Genomic DNA, 17580 nt, shown 5'->3' on the forward strand with positions numbered 1-17580 from the left:
TGAAATTACCATGTACAACAGCAGTATTTGATTGATTTTCTGGCCATTACAAGCTGCAATGATATACTGACACTCGAGTGTATTGTTGTGCAGCCTCTGCTGAGAACAAGCCCTCTTGAAGCGACATGTCCCAACGTAGCATTTCTGTGAGTCCTAATGAGCAAATACCAACCAGTAATTTACATTTATATACGTCAGGTATCGTTAGGTATTTTCTATGAATTGAATTGTCAGATTCTTTGACCCTGTGATTAAGGAGAAGTGGGAATTGGAAGGAAGCTCTGTTCCCATTTCAACGTGTACAAAGGGAACGGGATATACCTTGCAGGCAGGTCTGCTGGAGTTGCTGGTGTCTGTTTAAACTCGGCTGATATGAGGGATGGAAGCTGCGTGTTAGGTCAAGTGATGGAGCAGTTGATATAAGTGTAGACATAACATTCAGAGAGACTGTGTCAGGATAAGCTGTGGACAGGGCATCATGTAGTCAATTGGATGCTTTGAAATGTGTTCACGTCAATACAGTAAGTATGAAGAATAGCAGTAACTTAGTACAATGTTCAGTAGATAGATGATACATGTTTACACCGTATTTTATGAGTAAAAGTCGGAAACAGTAAGGAAATAATCACACTGGGAGTGTTCTATCGCAACTCTCCACCCCAGTGTTCACCGGGACAAGGAGTAGCAGACACAGATTCAGTGTAGGTGAATGTCAGAAACAGGAAACGTGTAACACACACAAAATGCTGGAGGAACTCAGCAAGTCATGCAGCAACGATTGCAAAAAAAGTAGTTGACGTTTCAGACCGAATCCCTTCAACAGGATTAGTGTAACGGCAGGAAAGGTGTAATCGCCCTGGAAGTATTCGGTAGCCTCTCCTCCCACTAATGGCATTAGGACAATGAGGAGATGAGAAGCTGGTAACTTCTGGAAAGGTGAAAATATAACTTGATTGTTATAGTTGACGATTTCAATTTCCCTAGTGTGATTCCCACCTCTTTATTAAAAAATGCTTCAGGAAACTGGGCAGCACGCAATGCGAGTCCCGGAAGAATTCCTGACATACTATGTGGATGGGCCAGCTGGATGAGATGCCGTAGTGTGCCTAGCACTAGGCAGTGAACTTGATTAGGCGCCAGGCCTCTAGGTGGGCTTCCTTTTTGGAGGTGGAGCACAAAACTAGAGAATAAGATTTATGGTGAGAGGGGAATATTTAAAAGGTATGTGATCCACCACTTTTTCAAGCAGAGCTTGTACAATATGTGTAGTGAGCTGCCAGAGGAATAACAGAGGGACATTATTTAATGCAGTATTATTCAAGAAGCAGTTTAGATTGGTGCATAGAGGCTCGGGGCCCGGAGCGATTTGGGACTATCACGGGAAATTTGGAGCATCATGGTGGTCACTGTGGTCAGCATAGTCCCACTGGGCAGAAGGGACTGTATGCATGGTCTGTGACTCTATCATTGGGATGCAACAGATATCAGTGGACAGGCATGAAGCCATGGTTTAGACGTTGATGGTAATGGGGAATGTTTGCTCCCTACGGCGACTGCTGCTCCGATACAGAGGATGAAAATACTGTCATGTTTGCAAAGTAATCGTGCTATCGCTGACTCACCAATAAGAGACAATCGGACTCGGTGTCTGCTTGTTGTGTGTAATTCAGAATGTCACCAGCAGGTGGGGCTTGCCTCCAGCTGGACCAAAGTGTAAGGAGGCGGGGCCCTGAGGGAAGATACAGGTAGGTGAGAAGAGGCAAAAAGACAGTGACGGGAATAGAGCGAAATTTGTTTACCCGGAGGAGGAATTAACTTCATGCATTCATGTTGGAGGCTACCAAAGAATACAAGGTGGAATCGCAAACAAGAGAAAATCTGCAGATAACACACATAAAATGCTGGTGGAACACTGCAGGCCAGTCAGCATCTATAGGGGGAAGCACTGTCGACGTTTCGGTCCGAGACCCTTCGTCAGGACTGTGTCTGCTGTGTTCCACCAGCATTTTGTGTGTGTTGTTTGAATTTCCAACATCTGCAGATTTCCTCGTGCTTGCTCATTAAAATCTGCAGATGCTGAACATCAGTAATATACATAAAATGCTGGAGGAACCCAGACAGGCCAGACGGCATCAGGGAAAAGAGTAAACAGTCGGCGTTTCGAAACCTAGAGTCATGTTGAAGGAGCTTGTGCAGGGGTGTCAAACTCATTTTAGGTCACGGGCGGGATTGAGCAAAATGCAGCTTCATGCGGGCCGGATCAGTCGGACGCGTGCGAACGCAGCTTTCGTTGCCTCCGTTTTTTCAGCCTGCTCTCATGTGTCTCCGTCTCTGCTATAACTACAAAGTGTTTCACTTTACAAATTCCGTTTCTTATGAAGAAGACTGCCGAGCAAGACAGCCGAATAAACACTAAAACCCCTGAAAACCTGGTACCTGAATAAACTGAATTAGCCATATCATACGCCATAGGCGCTTCGATTACTGGGGCCAGCATGAATAGTAATTAGATATTATCTCGCGGGCCAAAGATAATTCCACCGCGGGCCGGATTTGGCCCGCGGGCCTTGAGTTTGACATATATGTGTTGGAGTAATCATCAGATCAGTGAACAATGGCCATTGGTTTAATGGCCGTCAATCACAGGAATGGCCGTGTTTTTCGGTGCCTATGACATGGACCTTGTTCCTAACTGCAACAGTCGCTGTGTCAGAGCTTCACAACCTCTTTCTGTTCAGGGCCAGGAGAGGGAGAGGGGTACATCTGTGGCATTCTGCCCACCCCATTCCCCTTCCTGCCACCGTGAGTTACTATCATCACTCTCTCCTGCAAGACTCTTGTCATTCCCGCCACGCCAGCCATCCGGATTTCTTGTCTCTCTCCACTGTCGGCCTCATTTCAACCACCCCTCCCTCTGCGATTCACAACCCCAACCCGTTCCATTTTCTCAATCCTCTCCCTCCTGTGGGGATCTCTCTTCCCCATCACCCCCTCCTGTGGAATCCCTGTTGTCCATCCCTCTCCTGTGTGAATTATCCCCGTAACTCCTGTGGGTTATTTCCCACCCATATCTCACCCTCTGAGGGACTTTCTTGCGTCCATCCCCCTAGTCCCCGCTGACCCTCTCATGTCAGGAATAATTCCCTCCTTTGGGGAATCAGTTTACCAAGCACACTGGAGCTGGGGTGTGAGGGGCATTGACAGACTGACAGTTCCGGAAGGTTTGATGCTTCGTGAATTTTACTTTATTTTATTGTAAAGATAAGGAAGAACAGGATCTACGGACCCAGCAATTTCTTGCCATCCAATTACACCAATATGACCAATTAACCTACGGAACCGTACACCTACGGGAAGTGGGAGGAAACTGGAGCACCCGGAGAAAACACACACAGTCACGGGCAGAATGGACAAACAGACAGTCTCGGGAATGGAACCCGGTCGTTGGTGCTTTGATAGCGGAATGCTCACTGCTACACTACAGTGCAGATCCTAAATTACCTATGGCAGAGAAACTCCTCCGGACCCAGGGTTTGAATCGCTTTGTTTCTCTTTTTATTCTGTTTGTTTAGACTTGGCTGGAATGACGTGGATGCTTCAGATGGAACCCGAGTCTGGGTTAATGAGGAACCCGGAGTGTAAAATACAGAAACTGTGGTAAGTACCAGATGTGGGAGATTGTGTTTACAGTCACAGTGTGTCTGACACTGAACATTAATCTGATCAGTAATTGTGTTACTGATAAACACTGGGGATTTGTACCGTCTCCTGTCTCTTTGTGTCTTCCACCCTCACCCTCTCTCATCTCCAGGCTGAGTGTGGTTAGTCTCACAGATTCCCGTGCCGAGGATCTCGTCTCCATTCTCAGTACAAACTGATCACTGACGGAACTGTACCTGGGTGGTAATAGACTGAGAGATTCAGGAGTGAAACTGGTGTCTGTGGCTCTGAGGAACCCGGAGTGTAAAATACAGAAACTGCGGTAAGTACCAGACTGTGGGAGATTGTGCTTACAGTCACTGGGTGTCTGACACTGAACATTAATGTGATCAGTAATTGTGTTACTGATGAACACTGGGAATTTGTACCGCTTTTTGAACAGCGGCCAATCGGAATCCGAAGTGTGAGAAGACGTAGCTCACTCAGGTTCGCCGACTGAGTACGTAAAGCATCGGCTCGCGGCAGGGAAGCTGGGAATTGCACAGAAGAGTCGGTTTGCCGCCGAACAGGGAGGTGGGAATAAACTCTAGAAGGAATGCGTTTGCTCGTGCTACAATGGGTGTCGGGGGTTAAACGAGAGCTTCGGGGGATGGGGACCAGAGTGCCAGATCAGATAATGGGGGGATTCTGGAGACATGTTGTTATGGCCTCAGGCAAAGTCAGGAATGAAACAGATGAGATTGGTGCGACTAATATCCTGAGCTGCATATTTTTTCAACGCGTGACGTAGCAAAGGCAGATGAATTCCGTTTATGGATTAACACATGGAATTAAGATATTGCAGCTATTACTGATGCTTGGTTGCAGAAGGGGCTCGACTGGCAGTTCAATATTCCGGAGTTCCATTGTTTTAGGCCCGACAGAGGGGAGGGGATTATAGAGGGGAGGGGATTACAGAGGGGAGGGGATTATAGAGGGGAGGGGATTACAGAGGGGAGGGGATTATAGAGGGGAGGGGGTTATAGAGGGGAGGGGATTATAGAGGGGAGGAGATTACAGAGGGGAGGGGATTATAGAGGGGAGGGGATTATAGAGCGGAGGGGGTTATAGAGGGGAGGGGATTATAGAGGGGAGGGGATTATAGAGCGGAGGGGGTTATAGAGGGGGAGGGGATTATAGAGGGGAGGGGATTATAGAGGGGAGGGGGTTATAGAGGGGGAGGGGATTATAGAGGGGAGGGGATTATAGAGCGGAGGGGGTTATAGAGAGGAGGGGGTTATAGAGGGGAGGGGATTATAGAGGGGAGGGGGTTATAGAGGGGAGGGGATTATAGAGGGGAGGGGGTTATAGAGGGGGAGGGGATTATAGAGGGGAGGGGATTATAGAGCGGAGTGGGTTATAGAGGGGAGGGGATTATAGAGCGGAGGGGGTTATAGAGGGGAGGGGATTATAGAGGGGAGGGGATTATAGAGGGGAGGGGGTTATAGAGGGGAGGGGATTATAGAGGGGAGGGGGTTATAGAGGGGAGGGGATTATAGAGGGGGGGATTATAGAGGGGAGGGGATTATAGTGCGGAGGGGATTATAGAGGGGAGGGGATTACAGAGGGGAGGGGGTTATAGAGGGGAGGGGGTTATAGAGGGGAGGGGATTATAGAGGGGGAGGGATTATAGATGGGAGGGGGTTAGAGGGGAGGGGATTATAGAGGGGGAGGGGGTTATAGAGGGGAGGGGATTACAGAGGGGAGGGGATTATAGAGGGGAGTGGATTATAGAGGGGAGGGGGTTATAGAGGGGAGGGGATTATAGAGGGGGAGGGGGTTATAGAGGGGAGGGGGTTATAGAGGGGAGGGGATTACAGAGGGGAGGGGGTTATAGAGGGGAGGGGGTTATAGAGGGGGAGGGGATTATAGAGGGGAGGGGATTATAGAGGGGAGGGGGTTATAGAGGGGGAGGGGATTATAGAGGGGAGGGGATTATAGAGCGGAGGGGGTTATAGAGAGGAGGGGGTTATAGAGGGTAGGGGATTATAGAGGGGAGGGGGTTATAGAGGGGAGGGGATTATAGAGGGGAGGGGGTTATAGAGGGGGAGGGGATTATAGAGGGGAGGGGATTATAGAGCGGAGTGGGTTATAGAGGGGAGGGGATTATAGAGCGGATGGGGTTATAGAGGGGAGGGGATTATAGAGGGGAGGGGATTATAGAGGGGAGGGGGTTATAGAGGGGAGGGGATTATAGAGGGGAGGGGGTTATAGAGGGGAGGGGATTATAGAGGGGAGGGGATTATAGTGCGGAGGGGATTATAGAGGGGAGGGGATTACAGAGGGGAGGGGGTTATAGAGGGGAGGGGGTTATAGAGGGGAGGGGATTATTGAGGGGAGGGGGTTATAGAGGGGAGGGGATTACAGAGCGGAGGGGATTATAGAGGGGAGTGGATTATAGAGGGGAGGGGGTTATAGAGGGGAGGGGATTATAGAGGGGGAGGGGGTTATAGAGGGGAGGGGGTTATAGAGGGGAGGGGATTACAGAGGGGAGGGGGTTATAGAGGGGAGTGGATTATAGAGGGGAGGGGATTACAGAGGGGAGGGGATTATAGAGGGGAGGGGATTATAGAGGGGAGGGGGTTATAGAGGGGAGGGGATTATAGAGGGGAGGGGATTATAGAGGGGATTGGGTTATAGAGGGGAGGAGATTATAGAGGGGGGATTATAGAGGGGAGGGGATTATAGAGCGGAGGGGATTATAGAGGGGAGGGGATTACAGAGGGGAGGGGGTTATAGAGGGGAGGGGGTTATAGAGGGGAGGGGATTATAGAGGGGGAGGGATTATAGATGGGAGGGGGTTATAGAGGGGAGGGGGTTATAGAGGGGAGGGGATTATAGAAGGGAGGGGGTTATAGAGGGGAGGGGATTATAGAGGGGAGGGGGTTATAGAGGGGAGGGGATTATAGAGGGGGGGATTATAGAGGGGAGTGGATTATAGAGGGGATTGGGTTATAGAGGGGAGGGGATTATAGAGGGGGGGATTATAGAGGGGAGGGGATTATAGAGCGGTGGGGATTATAGAGGGGAGGGGATTACAGAGGGGAGGGGGTTATAGAGGGGAGGGGGTTATAGAGGGGAGGGGATTATAGAGGGGGGGATTATAGAGGGGAGTGGATTATAGAGGGGAGGGGGTTATAGAGGGGAGGGGATTATAGAGGGGAGGGGGTTACAGAGGGGGAGGGGGATTACAGAGGGTAGGGGCGTTACTAGTCAGGGGAAATATCACGTCATTGCTCTAATCATTGTTTGATTCGGAAGATGCGGGTTGTTGTTTTGTGAGACTTGATGCTCAGGACCTGCCTGTACACATTCCTCGGGACCTGCCTGTACACATTCCTCGGGACCTGTCCGTGTACATTGCTCAGAACAAAGAACAGCCTTTCTGCTGCAATCACAAGGAAATGATTCACCCAAAGTCACAAAGTCACTTTAATATTGCATCTAACAATCCCTGTTACAGGGTACAGCGATAGAGATTTTAACATGACAAGTACATTTAACACATAAAGAAAAATTATTTTCCCCCGATTCCTTTAAATTAATCAGTCCGTGGCATTCCCAACTGCGGCATTCCCTAATATAAAGAACATTACCTCGGGCATGGAACCTGCAACGTTCCCAGTTACAGTTGGTGTAAGGGTGACGATGACGGGAAGGATCGGAGTGAACAGGTGATCAAGGGGATGGGAAGGGGCAGGGCGGGGGTGCAGAAGTTGTAGAGGGGGAAGCTGAAAGTGAGGGTGAATGATTGGAGGAGACAGAGGTGGGAAGAGATGGTAAAAGGCTGGGTCACGGGTAAAGTGGTGGATAGGATAGGAGAGAGAAAGGTAGGAAGAAGGGGGCAGATGGGAGAGAGTGGAGGGAGATGGTGAGGTTGTGGTTGATAGAAGTAGAGGGGGAGTGCGAGCAGTTTCGGCACAGTGCGAGAGACGAGAATGGGGAGGGCTGCGAGGAGGGCAGGGTGAGATAGAGGGGTGAGGAAGGAGGGGTGTTCATGATGGGGCAAGTGGGATGGGTGAGAGTGGGGTGCAGTGAACAACGAGGGTGAATGACTGGGAAGCATAGGAGAGAAGAATGAGTGAGATGGGCGGCAAGGAGAGAGGGGTGTGGGGAATATGCAGTGAACAACCAGGGTGAATGACTGGGAGGCATAGGAGAGAAGAATGAGTGAGATGGGCGGCAAGGAGAGAGGGGTGTGGGGAATATGCAGTGAACAACCAGGGTGAATGACTTGGAAGCATAGGAGAGAAGAATGAGTGAGATGGGCGGCAAGGAGAGAGGGGTGTGGGGAATATGCAGTGAGCAACCAGGGTGACTGTTCGATGGTGAGGAAGGATGGGAGAGTGAGAATAACGTGAGTGAGAGAGGGCTGACGTTTGTCGTAGAAGGTGGGAAAATGTGTGATGAGCATCAGGTAGTGCTGAGACAGGAGGGGTGAAAGTGATGGGTGAGAGGTATGGAGACAGGAGAGGTATGGACAACAGGTTGCAGGAGGCGCAGGACTGGCAGCTCAATATACTGGGGTTCCACTGATTTAGACGTTACAGATTGGGATGGATTAAAGGGGGAGGTGTGCAGTTACTAGTCAGGGAAAATGTCCCGGCAGTGCTCAGTCAGGACAGGCTGGAGAACTTGTCTAGTGAGACTTTATGGGTAGTATAAGGAATAAGAAAAAATATAATCACGTTAATGGGGCTATATTACAGATCACGCAACAGGCCGTGGGATATAGAGGAACAAATCTACAGAGAGATTGCAGACTGTTGCAAGAAACATAATTCTGTGATGGTAGATAATTTTAAATTTTAAAAATATTGACTGAGACAGCCATACTGCACAAAGTGCTTCATGGGATAGAGTTTGTCAAATGTGTTCAGTAAAGACCACTTGATCAGTACATTGAGAATGCAGCGACAGAGCATGCGATACTAGATCTCCTATCAGGGAATGAGACAGGGTAGCATCTACTGATCAGAATGCCACCAGATTCAACGGAAATATGGAACAGGGTATCTTTACTCCATGGGTTGAGATTCAAATTCAGAGAAAGGAAATCAGAAAGGTTATCAGAAATGGCCTGGCAAGTGTGGAATGGGATAGGCTGCTTACCAGCAAAATTGTATGAGTAAACGGGAGGCATTCGCAAGTTAAGTTTTTAGAGCATAAATTACGTATGTGCCTGTCAGAACAAAAGGCAAGGATAACTGGTTGAGGGAACCTTGTTTGTGAGAGATGTTGAGGCTCTGGTTAAGAGATAAAAGGAGTTCCATAGTAGTTATGGGCAGGTGAGGACAAATGAGGTACTTATTGAGCATAGGAAATGCGAGAGAACACTTCGGAAATCAGGACTGCTAAAGGAATGCATGAGATGAAGGCCAATGTTTACAGATTTCACAGATAAGAGCAAAAGGATTGCAAGGGATAACATTGGTCCTCTGGAAGATCACACAGTAATACCTGTGTGGAATCAAAAGAGATGAAGGGGTTCTGAAATGGATTTTCTGCATCTGTATTTACTCAAGAGACACGTACAGAATATGTATAAGTAAAGAAGTCCTGGATGCTATATAGATTAGAGAAGGGGAGGTGGTTTCTGTCTTCAAACACATTAGGGAGGATAAATCTCCAGAACCTGCCAAGGTCCTTCCTCGGTCTGTGTGGAGGCAAGTGTAGAAATGTGCCAGTAATTTATAGGCAGGTGAGCCTGATATCAGTAGTAGGAAAATTAGTGGAAGCTATTCTAAGGACTGGATATATGAATATTTTGATAGACATTAAGGATAGGCAGCATGGCGTCGTGCGTGGTTGGTCATGTCTCAACAACCTTATAGATGGACGTCAGCCAGTTAGAACAGCGAGGAGAGTTTAAAAGCATAAGGTTTACAGAGAGGGCGATGGAGTAGAAGGAGACAAAGTAAGAAGGCTTTGGCACACCGGGTCTCAGGTGATAACAGGTCGATGCGAGGTAGGTTGCCTGTGTAGAATTAGAGACAGGAAGTATGTGTGTGAGGCCGCTGGTCTGTGCTGGCTGTCAGAGGTGAGAAGTCCTGGAGACTCCCAGCCTCTTGGACAGCCACATCTGCACCCGGTGCGTCGAGCTGCAGCTCCTTAGGGACCGCGTTAGAGAAATGGAGATGCAGCTCGATGACCTTCATCTGGTCAGGGAGAGTGAGGAGCGATAGGCAGATAGTTACAGCGGGGCCTAGGGAAATAGACAATTGGGTAAGAGTCAGGAGAAGGAAGGGCAAGAGTCAGAGACTAGATAGTACCCCAATGGCTGACCCTATTAACAACAAGAACACCTGTTTGAGTACTATTGAGGCAACGGTCTACCTGGGGGAAGCAACAGTGGCAGTGCCTCCGGCACAGAGTCTGGCCCTGTGGTGCAAAAGAGTAAGGCAAGGAAGAGGATGGCAGCAATGACAGAGGACTTTATAGATAAGGGGTCAGACAGGCTATTCCGTGGATGCAGGAAAGAAACACGGATGGTTGTTTGCCTGCCAGGAGCCAGGGTCCGGGATGTTTCTGATTGCAAGCACGATATCCTGCAGTGGGAAGGAGAACAGCCAGAGGTTGCGGTACGATATAGGTAGGACAAGGGAGGAAGTAATGAAAACATATTACAGGGAATTAGGAAGAAAGTTGAGAAGCAGGACCTCAAAGGCAGTAATGTAACAGTTAGTACAGGAATAGAGAGAGGTGGAGGATAAATGCCTGGCTGAGGGATTGGTGCAGGGGGCAGGGATTCAGATTTCTGGATCATCAGGACCTCTTTTGGGGCAGGTGTGACCTGTACAAAAAGGACGGGTTGCACTTGAATCTCGGGGGACAAATATCCTGGCGGGGAGGTTTGCTAAGGCTATTGGGGAGAGTTCAAATAGAATGGCTGAGGGTGGGAACCGAACTAAAGAGACTGAGGAAAAGGCGGCTTGTTCATGAATAGAGAAAGCTAGGAGACAGTGTATGGGGGAGGATAGGCAGGTGATAGAGAAGGGACGCACTCAGACCGAAGGTTTGAGATGTGTCTATTTTAACGCAACGAGTGTTGTGAGCAAAGTGGATGAGCTTAGAGCGTTGATCAGTACTTGAAGATATGATGTGGTGGCCATTACAGAGAATTGGATGGCTCAGGGACAGGAATGGTTACTTTTTCAGATGCTTCAGAAAGGACAGGGATTGAGTCAAAAGAGGTGGGGGAATGGCACTTTTGATCAGAGATATTGTCACGGCTGCAGAAAATGTGGACGCCATGGAGGGATTGTCTAGATAGATAGATACTTTATTCATCCCCATGGGGAAATTCAACTTTTTTTTTCCAATGTCCCATACACTTGCTGTAGCAAAGCTAATTACATACAATACTTAACTCAGTAAAAAATATGATATGCATCTAAATCACCGTCTCAAAAAGCATTAATAGCTTTTAAAAAGTTCTTAAGTCCTGGAGGTAGAATTGTAAAGCCTAATGGCATTGGGGAGTATTGACCTCTTCATCCTGTCTGAGGAGCATTGCATCGATAGTAACCTGTCACTGAAACTGCTTCTCTGTCTCTGGATGGTGCTATGTAGAGCATGTTCAGAGTTATCCATAATTGACCGTAGCCTACTCAGCGCCCTTCGCTCAGCTACCGATGTTAAACTCTCCAGTACTTTGCCCACGACAGAGCCCGCCTTCCTTACCAGCTTATTGAGACGTGAGGCGTCCCTCTTCTTAATGCTTCCTCCCCAACACGCCACCACAAAGAAGGGACTCTCTGTGGGTGGAGATTAGGAACAGGAAGGGGTCAATAACTTTACTGGATGTTTTGTATAGGCTGCCCAATAGTAACAGGGATATCGAGAAGCAGACAAGGAAAACGATCCTGGAAAGGTGTAATAATAACAGAGTTGTCGTGATGGGAGATTTTAATTTCCCAAATATCAATTGGCATCTCCTTAGAGCAAGGGGTTTAGATGGGATGGAGTTCGTTAAGTGTGTTCAGGAAGGTTTCTTGACACAATATATAGATAAGTCTACGTGAGGAGAGGCTGTACTTGATCTGATATTTGGAAATGAACCTGGTTAAGTGTCCGATATCTCAGTGGCAGGGCATTGTGGAGATAGTTATCACAATTCTATCTCCTTTGCCATAGCATTGGTGAGGGATAGTAACGGACAAGTTAGGAAAGCGTTTAATTGGAGTAAGGGAAAATATGAGGCCATCAGGCAGGTACTTGGAGGCTTAAATTGGGAACAGATGTTCTCGGGGAAATGTACGGCAGAAATGTGGCAAATGTTCAGGGGATTTTGCGTGGAGTTCTGCATGGGTAAGTTCCAATGAGACAGGGAAAGGATGGTACGGTACAGGAACCGTGGTGTACAAAGTCTGTTGTAAATCCAGTCAAGAAGAAAAGAAGAGCTTACGAAACATTAAAAAAACTAGGTAATGATAGAGATCTAAAAGATAAGATTAGTAGGAAGGAGCTTGAGAAAGAAATTAGGAGAGCCAGAAGGGGCATTGAGAAGGCCTTGGCGGAGAGGATTGAGGAGAACCCCAAGGCATTCTACAAATATGTGAAGAGCTAGAGGATAAGAAGAGAGATAATAGGACCAATCAAGTGTGACAGTGAGAAAGTGTGTATGGAACTGGAGGAGAAAGCAGAGGTACTTAATGAATACTTTACTTCAGTATTCACTTCGGAGAAGGATCTTGACGATTGTAAGGCTGACTTGCAGCGGGCTGAAAAGCTTGAGCGTATAGATATTAAGAAAGAGGACGTGCTGGAGCTTTTGGAGAACATCAAGTTGGATACGACACCGGGATCGAATGAAATGTACCCCAGGCTACTCTGGGAGGCGAGGGAGGAGTTTGGGGAGTCTCTGGCGATGACTTTTGCATCATCAATGGGGATGGGAGAATTTCCAGGATACTGAAGGGTTACGGGTGTTGTTCCCCTTTTCATGAAAGAGAGTGAAGGTAGCCCAGGAAATTATAGACCACTGAGGCTTACGTCAGTGGTTGGTAACTTGATGCAAAAGATCCTGAGGGGCAGGATTTATGAACATTTGGAGCTGTATATTATTTTTAGGAATAGTCAGCATGGCTTTGTCAAAGGCAGGTCGTGCCTGACGAACCGGATTGATTTTTTGGAGGATGTGACCAAACAAATTGATGAAGGTAGAGCAGTAGAAGTAGTGTATATGGAGTTTAGAAAGGCATTTGGTAAACTACCCCATGTAAGGCTTATTGAGTAAGTAAGGAGGCATGGGATCCAAGGGGACATTTGTTTGTGGTTCAAGTATTAGATTGCCCACAGAAGGCAAAGAGTGGTTGTAGTTTGGTCATATTTTGCATGGAAGTCGTTGACCAGTGTCGTACCTCAGGAATCTTTCTGGAAACTCTACTCTTCGTGATTTTTATAAATTACCTTGATGAGGAAGTGGAGGGATGGGTTAGTAAATTTTCTGATGACACAAAGGTTGGAGGTGTTGTGGATAGCGTGCAGGGCTGTCAGAGGTTACAGCGGGACATTGATAGAATGCAAAACTGGACTGAAAATGACAAAAGGAGTTCAACCCAGATTAGTGAGGTGGTTTATTTTGGTAGGTCAAATAGGATGGCAGAATATATTATTAATGATAAAACTCTTGGCAGTGTGGAGGATCAGAGGGACTTTTGGCCACGAGTCGATAGGACACTCAAAGCACTGCACAGGTTGACTCTGTGGTTAAGAAGGCGTACGGTTCATGGGCCTTCATAAATTGTGGGATTGAGTTTAAGAGCCGAGAGGTAATGTTGCAGCTATATAGGACTCTGGACATACCCTACTTGGAGTACTGTACTCAGTTCTGGTCGCCTCACTTCAGGAAGAATGTGGAATCCATGGAAAGGGTGTAGAGGAGATTTAGAAGGACGTTGACTAGTTTGGAGCGCATTCATTATGAGAATAGGTTGAGTGAACTCTGCATTTTCTACTTGTACCGACGGAGGATGAGAAGTCGTGTGGATAGTCTGAGGCTTTTTCCAAGGGTTGAAGTAGCTAACATGAGAGGTCCCAGTTTTAAAGTGCTTGGAAGTAGGTACAGAGAATATGTCAAGGGTAAGTGTTTTACGTAAAGAGAGGTGAGTGCATGGAATGGGTTGCCGGCGACAATGGTGGAGACGGATACGATAGGTTAGTTTAGGAGAATCCTAGATAGGTATATAGAGCTAGAAAAATAGAGGGCTATGCTTAGCCCTAGGTAAATTCTAAGGTAATGACATGTTCGGCACAGCGCAGTGGGCTGAACAGCCTGTATTGGGCTGTAGGACTTCTATGCTTCTATGACGTTACCGGGAAAGTTGATGAAGACAAGGCAGTGGATATAGTCTGCATTGAGTTTAACATGGTATTTGCCACGTGGGAGGCTCGTCAAGAAGGTTCAGTCGCTCGGGATCAATAAACTGTATAAGACACTGGTTTGGTGGGAGAAGCTGCGATGTGGTAGTAGATGGTCACCTCTCTGACTGGAGGCCTGTGAACAGTGGAGTGCTGCAGGGATCAGTGCCGGCTCGGTTGTTCTTTGTCAACAATCTGGATGATAATGTGGTTAACTGGATCAGCAAATTTGCAGATAGCGCCAAGATTGGGGGTGTACTGGACAGTGAGGAAGTTCATCATGATTTGGACGAGCTGCAAAAATGGGCTAAAAACGTCATACCCAATTTAACGCAGATAAATGCCAGGTGTTGCAGTTCGGCAGGACCAGCCAGGATGGGACTTAAGCAGTGATTGATCGGGCACTGAGGAGTTTGGGAGAACGAACGCATTTGGGTTTACAGGTACATAATGCTTTGAAATTAGCGTGACTGTTAGATAGAGTCGTAAAGGAAACATTTTCCGACATTGGCATTCATAAATCTACATACTGAGTAGAGGAGAAGGAATGTTACACTGAAGTTTTACAAGACATTGCTGAGGCGGAATTTGAAGTACAGTGTGCAGATTTGTTTATCTACCTGCATCAAAGATATGAGTAAGTTTGTCGGAATACTGTTGCTGGGTCAGGAAGACCAGAGTTATAAGGACAGATTGAACAAGTTGGAAGATTGAGAGATTTTACCAAGGTATACAAAATTATGGGGGGTATAGACAGGGTAAGTGCAAGCAAGTTTTTTTTTACTGAAGGTGAGTGGGACTGCAACCAGAGGTTATGGGTGAAGGGTGAAAGATCAAAAGTTTAAAAGGAACGTGAGCGGAAACTTCTTCGCTCAGAGGGTCATGGAATGAGCGGCCAACAAAAGTAGTGCATGAGAAAACGGTGTCACTGTTTCAAAGATCGTTTGGACGTTAAGGGTATGGTGGGCTATGTCCGCAGTGCGGGTCGCGGGGGTTAATCAGTTGGATGGTCGGTGTATGGTGGGTTATTTCCCTGGTATAGGTAGATGAAATTAATCATTTGGATCATGGGTGTATGGTGGGATATGACCACAGCGAAGGTCGATGGGATTAATTATTTGGACGATAGGAGCATACTGGGTCATGCCCCAGCGCAGGTCGATGGGATTAATTATTTGGATGGTAGGGGTATGGTGGACTATGGCCCCAGCGCAGGTCGATGGGACTAATTATTTCGATGGTCTAGGCTTAGTGGGCTATGACCCCGGTGCAGGTTGATGCATTAATCATTTGGATGTTAGGGGTATGGTGGGCGATGTTCCCGGTCAGGCTGATGAGATTAGGCAGTTTAAGTTCCTCGGCCGAAGGACCTGTTTCTGTGCTGCACTTTTCTTTTACTCTATGTCTCCTTGATCTCCGATCCAGACAGCGGTTGATTAAATAATAATCCAAAATAAATATCAAAAGTTGAATTATTCACAAGTTTATTCCCCAAGAATATGCCAAAGGTGTAGATAAGTTTAAAGTCGTTTCACTCTGACCCTACCCAATGCCCCGTGCTCTTCCTCCTGCCGATCTTTCGTAACCATGGAAACACACAAGGTTCTGGACGAACTCAGAAGGTCGGGCAGCATCTATGGAACTGTATCATTAATCGATGTTTCAGGCCGTGACACCTCGGTGGAATGGGAAAGGAATGAGGAAGAGGTCAGATCATTGATTTGGAAGATGCGGGTTGTTGTTCTGTTTGACTCTGAGCTCAGGGTCTGTGTGTAAGCAGCAGCCTGTCCGGGCGCATTTCTCAGAACAGGGAGCGGCCTTTCTGCTGAAATCAGATCTAATCAGTTTGACAATTCACAGCCTGTCGTACGCATTCCGCAGAATAGGGAGAGGCCTTACTGCTGAAATCAAATCTAATCGGTTTGACAATTCGCTGTCCTTCGGGTGTAAACAAAGTCACTTTAATATTGCTTTTAACCATTTCAGCTGCAGGGTAGAGTGATAGAGTCTTTATCATGATTTAAAGAAAATTACCTAGGGTCTCGAACCTGCAACGTTACCCTGTTTGCTGCAAGCTCCCAGCATCTTGTGTTTACCTCAGACTCTTATCATCTGCAGTTGGGTTAAAAATAGTCTTCAAAGTTCTTTTAAATAAATCAGTCCATGGCACTCCCAATTGCGACTTTCCTTAATATGAAGAACATTACCTTAGAACTGGAACCTACATCGTTCCCAGTTACAGATTCCTCGAATCTTTTAAATGCAGTTGAGGTGAGGGTGAGGAGCAGGAACAGAGTGAGGGGTGGACAGGATCAACAGGAAGCTGAAGATGAAGGTGAGTGTAAGGGGAGACAGCAGGGAGAGATAATCGCAGAGGGGGAAGGGTTAGAGAGAAAAGGTGAGGGAGAAGGTGATAAACAGACGGGAGAGAGAGCTGGAGAGGGGGAGAGATAGAGGGAGAGAAATGGAGTGGGACGGTTGGTGAGTGGTTGAGTGAGAGGGGTAGAGAGGTTTGGAGACTGAAAAAAGGGAGAGAGAGGAGGAGATTGAGGGGAGGGATGTGTGAGCTCAAGGGAAAGTGTGAGGGATAGGAGTGGAGACGGAGTGACGTTTGAGTGAGGGAGAGGGGCTGAGATTGTTTGGTGAGAGAGGTTGAGGGAGGAGTGTTTAGTACGTGAGGATGTGGTGGTATTATTGACCGACAGGGCAGTGAGCATGAGGGCTGAGTGATAGGGGAGGCGAGGAGAGAGGGATGAGTAAAATGGGTGACAAGGGCCTGCGGTGTGGACTATGCAGTGAAGATGAAGGGTGACTGGGATGGGCGGCGAGGAAAAATGGGTGAGTGAGAATGCCGTCAATAAGAGAGGGGTGAGGGAGAAAGTTTGGAGCAGGAATGAAGGTGTGTGGTGCAGAGAGCAAGGTGAGTACGAGAGGGTGTTCAGAAAGGAGGGGTGAGGGTGAATGGTGGTGAGTTAAGAGGGAAGAGGGGGAGGAATAGAGAAGAGACCAGAGTGAAAGAGACATGGATGAGTGAGAAAGGGACTGAGACTGGTCAGACTTATTAGACAAACTATTTATTCATTCACAGAGGCAAGAATGTTAGCCATGGTCTATCAGCAGTCACTGAACAAATCCACAGTGAGGTTACGGTTCCCTGTCTCACGATTCCACACGGGAAGTTTTGCCGCACACTGATCCCCGTCTCCAACCCAGAGCGGGTGTACCAAGTACGGTTCACAATCTCCGTAACCCAGATGGGGAGTATTACCAGACACGATTCCCAGTCTCTGTGTCTCATTAAGCACCATTATCAATCACCATATCCCATACCGGAAGTTTTACCGTGCATGATCCCTAATAAACATATCCAACACCGGGCGTTTAGCTCTGCACCGTTCCCGGTCTCCTCGTCGAATTGTTAATCTGCCGAGCCCCATTCACCTGCTCGCCATCCCCTACCATCCATGTACTTATCCAAGTTTCTCAAATAGATGTTGTTAGGACCGCAGGCTAAGTCGG

Source organism: Hemitrygon akajei, unplaced genomic scaffold, assembly GCF_048418815.1.
Source record: "Hemitrygon akajei unplaced genomic scaffold, sHemAka1.3 Scf000148, whole genome shotgun sequence".
Lineage (NCBI taxonomy): Eukaryota > Metazoa > Chordata > Chondrichthyes > Myliobatiformes > Dasyatidae > Hemitrygon > Hemitrygon akajei.